Here is a 5,217-nt window from a genome sequence, read left to right on the forward strand (position 1 = left end):
TTGCAGAGGCCATCGTCTTGGAAGATGCATCTAGGGCATGCCTTGAAGTGTTGATCTGCTGTTTTGCCAACACCGTGCCCTCTTTTTGAATTACTCTGGCTGCCTGAAGCTTGTCTTCTGGGAGGTGGGTCAGGAGTTCGGAGAACCGTTCCCAGAGAGTATATTGATACCTGCTCATGCAGGCCAGATAGTTAGTGGTTTTGACACCCAATGCTCCGGTGGAGTAGAAGCATCTGCCAAAGGCGTCCAATTTTTTACTTTCTCTGTCTGAAGGTGCAGAGTGTGTTCTTTTAGATTTTGAGGAGGATGTTACAACCATTGAGTTTGGTTGAGGGTGGGAGAATAGGAATTCAGCACCTGTCTCTTGGACTCTGTACATATGGTCCAGTCGTCTTGTCGACACTGTCTTGTCGACACCGGGGATGACGAAGGTCTCTCCCATGGTCCCATGGGTAATGCCAGAGTGGAAGATGTATCAAGCTGGACGATGTCAAAAACTGCATCCGTCACCTGCGGGTGTTGCTGGACGACAGAGAGGCCTAGGGAATGGGCCATTCTTTTGACAAGATCTGTGTATACGTGAGATTGTCGGATGGGGAGATGGGTAAATCATCAGCGACAGCCTGGTTAGGAGACTTATGGTCAGGAGAGGTGTGAGTCTCAGATGCTTCAGTATCGGAATTGTTTTCCATTGAATCAGAGAAGTCCTGGTGTGGCATTTGGACAGGAGTGTCCTCTTGACCAGTTAAAGGACTCGGTGGAACGACGGGTTGGAACGACCAGGATTTGGATGACCTGAGGGTTAGGAGGACGACTGTGTTCCAAAGTATGGTGGGAAGGATCGTCTGCAGGGGGACGAGACAGAGATGCCGAGTGTCTCAACCTGTAGGGCGAACTCGATCTATGAGCAGAGTGGGATGAATATCGATCCCAGTCGGAATAGCCCGCCGGAGTCAACCATGGTATGGATGGTGGATAAGCCCCATACAGATACCTCATCTGCCGCTGATCCCAAGACAGAGGTGGTGGTGGGGGTAAGAAGACTTGGGGGGATCAACTTCTAGACTGTGGACGTCTCGGAGACAAAGCGGCAGCCTGTCTTTGAGAGGAGCCCATATAATCTCGGTTATTGATATCGACAGATTGACTGTGCAGACGTGGAGGATGACACTGCGTGTTGCATGAAGCATATCGGTGCTGACATGGATCGATGTCGGGAGCTTCCGATACCGTCGATGACGGGGAAGGAGATGGAGAAGGCTCTGCATCCATTTGATGAGTTAGGAGCTCTACCGTTTCGATGTCAGAGTAAGGACGCTCCATTTGGTGGACAGGGGAGTCCAAGACATGGATGGTCAGTATCGGTGGAGGGGTTTGGTCCTCCGGTATCGATACTGCCGTTGGAGCGGTAGGCACTTTAGGGGCATCACCCAGTGCAGACACCGCTAGTTTCCCCTTCTTTGCCGTCTTAAGGGGCTTGGAAGAGCTCTTCTTTGCGGACTTTTGCTCCTTACTTGGCCTGGACTTCTTTTTCACTGGCATGGAAGCGGAGAATTGCGCCTTCGATGCCGGAGGCTTCGGCATCGGTTGGCCGATATCGGAGGCAGGCCTCGATGCCGGAGCTGTTGAGGTCGATGGTTTCTCGGCGTCCATAGCTGAGGAAGGATGTAGGGCCGATTCAAGCAGTGCCACTTTAAGGCGCGCAGCTCGGTTTTTTCGGGTCTGGTTCGAAAACCGAGCACAGTGGCGACAGGATTCGGGTCAATGAGACTCTCTGAGACAAAAAATGCAGAGGGTATGACGGTCAGGAGGAGCAAGTTTACTACTGCAACCCTTGCACCTATTAAAAAAGCCCCACTTCTTCTCCATAAAAATAAAAGTGAAGAAGAAAGAAGGGATGGGGGGGGTAGCCCGAAGGCCCAACTGAGGTAATGCGGCAACCTCCCCCTCAGCAGAAAATAAAGTCTTTTTCTAAAAAAGGTTTTCAAAGAACAACGAAGACAAGGAATGAACTGAGGAAAAAATCCAAAGAGCCGTGAGGCAAAAAGCCAAAACACGCGAACAGACCAATGAAGAAAGAGGTCTTTCCAACGCGGCGGTAAGAAAGGAACTGGAGGGATGTCCGCGCCCACCCCTCTGGGCATGCCCGAGGGACTGGGCGCGAAAATCCACTAAAGAGCTTGCTACAATGCCGATCGATCCAGCGCGTGCGCACTAGATCTCATGGGTATGAAGCACAGAGACCACGTCGAAGATCCAGAGATAAGTATGCCACAAGAGAAATGGGGCTTTCGATCTTGCTGTTGAAGCATTCATTTGGTCTTCTGGAGGGCCAGCTTTGTAGTCTGACCTTAACTCTACCTAGAAAAATGAACTACGTTAAGATCACGAATACTCCAACATCCATATCAAGTTACCTCTCAGTTTAGGTGGAACTCTCTGCCGAATGACATCCGCACCTTGCCTGACTTATTAAAAGTTTCACAGGGCTTGTAAGGCAGAGACGTTCTGCCAGGGCTTTGGTTGAGGCCAGCGACAGTTCTTTACATCTGCCCGGCACCCCCCCCCCCTTTTCTCTCCCATGACTGAATGCTAGATATGCCATCTTGTTTTTAAAATGTTCTCCAATACTTAAATGCTGAATGTTTTATTATTGAATTGTGATGGTTTTAATGGGTTTTATTGTATTGAATTAGTCTGTTGTAAATTGCCCTGAGCCCCGCGCAAGCGAGGAAGGGCAGTCAAGAAATCTAATTAAATAAATAAATAAAATCATGTCTCGGAACAGCACTTCTACGTGCTTACGGAGTGCTACGTCAACACCTCCTCCCACATCAGGGTGGTTCCAGGTACAAATCTGTCTTCATTCTCCCCACTCCCCCATTACAGTTGGTGTTTAAAAGTGTAGGATCAGAGATCAAGCATTATTTAAATTCTGAAGGACAGCACCAGCTGTGTGTGTGTGTGTGTTATGAGGCGAAACAGGACCTGGGCTGGGTGCTTATCAAATATCCCACCAAAATCAAATGGCAAAATCTATGATGGTGCATGAGGGAAGGACAACAAGATTCTTTGGTCGTTCACTAAGTGGCGCCCAACTTAAATATTTTGTGTCGCCCCACAGCACTGGAGGCTGGGTTGCCTGATGTACCTGTCAAGGACTAATGGCACCACAGATACTTCTGTATTCTAAATCCCTGTCTATCTGCGGCAAAGAGATGGCAATTGTAGCTTTCCTAGTTTATTTCCACTGGCAATTAGGAAATGGTATCCTATCTATCCTGCAACTTTTTCTTGTAAGTCTCTGAAATCAGCAACTATGGGGTGTAGGAGTGATGATACAGTACTTAACAAGTTCTCACAGAAGCACCTGAATAATGTTGTATGTTCTTAGAAGGAAAGCCTGAAGGATAGTAAAGCACTTTCATTTATCCACCATCTCCCAGGCATTCTTCGTCAACCCAAGTATGGCATCCTGACCATGTAGGAGACCACTGAAAGAGATCCAACACCATCAGGTGTTAAATGCAGACAAGACAAACATGTTTGTCATACAAATGAGGTCGTACAAGCTCTGTGCCCCAACAGTGACTTGCCACAGAGGAGTCAGCTGACTCTACAAAAGGCTTGGAGTGGTATCAGACCCTGGGACTGCTGGCTGGTGTGGGGGGGGGAACAGGAGATGGGGATTCTCCTCAGTGAAGTGGGGCATGGATGGGGTAGCCTTTCCATCTCTTAAGGCTGGATCTTGATCTTTATTGAATTATTAGGATAAGAGATACCCACCAGCAGCTTGCAGCTGTCAACAGCAACCAACACAATGGGGGTTCAACATCAGAAAAATACCAGTGATGCCTACAATTAAGGAGTAGATAACTAAAACAACTGTGAAGACTGAAACAGACTTGCAGATAAGATATCTTCCTATCATTGTGGCACATGAAAAAAAACGAAGGATTGGATTTATACCCTGCCCTTCACTACCCAAAGGAGTCTCAGAGCATCTTACAAACTCCTTTCCCTTCCCCTCCCCACAACAGACACCCTGTGAGGTAGGTAGGGCTGAGAGAGCTCTCTCAAAAACTGCTCTTTCAAGAACAGCTCCTATCAGAACTACAGCTTGCCCAAGGTCATCCAGCAGGTGCAAGTGGAGGAGTGGGGAATCAAACCCGGTTCTCCCAGAGTAGAGTCCATGCACTTAACTACTACACCAAACTGGCATTAATCAATTATGGAGGGGGGGGGGGTTACATTCTGGTTAAGACCTGATGAGAATCCACAATCTTGTATTGTCTGAATAGAAGAGGAATGGCAAGAAACAATGTTTGCAACCTGGTTGCAGCAGCTGCCAGAACAGATTTTCAACTACTCCATTCCGCAAGGGAGCTTCAGTCTTGCTTTCAGGTTCAGGGACAGGCAACCATTCATGTGTCTGTAACCTTGAGGGTGGAGCGCCATAATGTGCTTCCATTTGGGGTGAGCTACAAGGTACTATAAAAAAGGAATATTTAAACTGGTACAGAATACACAGTTTATTTCCTGGAGTGGATTACAGAGATGATCCTGGTTTCTTAAAAGGCCGATATGCCGCACATGTGAAGGACCTTCATGTGTCCCACCGTGGCCTTCTAGCTAATCTTGCCCACAGAAGTAGACCAAGAATGTAATGAGTTAGAATGTGGGTCACAGGGAAGTGCTTTCAATGGTTGATCCCTGCTCTGGAGCTCTTCCTCCAAGTGATCTGCTAGAGCCCACAACTCCTGGGAGAGCTATGGCTTTGGTTAGTACTAGCTCTGCCTGGACAGTTATGAGGTGGCAGCTTATTTTCTAAAAACATGTTTGAAGTGCATAAAAAGTTACCAAGAATAATATAAAACATTACCACCAGCCCTGAGTAGTCTGGGTCAGTAAGTCCTCAAAAGATCCTCCAGGGTGCTGTGAAGTTTCCACACAATGTGTTCCCAGGTCTTTGCAGTTAAATCCTGCAGCTAAATCCTGGCTTTTGCAGCGTATGGAAATTCCTGCAGCAGTTTATGCACTTGTGCAGAATTTACATTTTGAAGCGTTTTTTTTGCAGTCAAAAGGGACAATTTTATTGTCAGCAAGAACCACACACTGCTAACAGCAGAGTGTGCTGTTCAACTGCAGTAGTATCTTCTTTATTACTGCACACATTAGTTCCCCACACACACACACACAGAAAGATAAACAGGTACA

At 47.5% G+C, this 5,217-nt stretch overlaps 1 protein-coding gene across 1 annotated transcript in view; it reads right to left on the reverse strand.

The window, feature by feature from the left end:
- Positions 1–5,217, reverse strand: part of KDM5A (lysine (K)-specific demethylase 5A) — a 55,176-nt gene that overhangs the window by 6,907 nt on the left and 43,052 nt on the right. The gene's annotated exons all lie outside the window — the stretch shown is intronic.

This window comes from Gekko japonicus, unplaced genomic scaffold, assembly GCF_001447785.1.
Source record: "Gekko japonicus isolate JY-2015 unplaced genomic scaffold, Gekko_japonicus_V1.1 scaffold1229, whole genome shotgun sequence".
In the NCBI taxonomy this organism is placed as follows: domain Eukaryota; kingdom Metazoa; phylum Chordata; class Lepidosauria; order Squamata; family Gekkonidae; genus Gekko; species Gekko japonicus.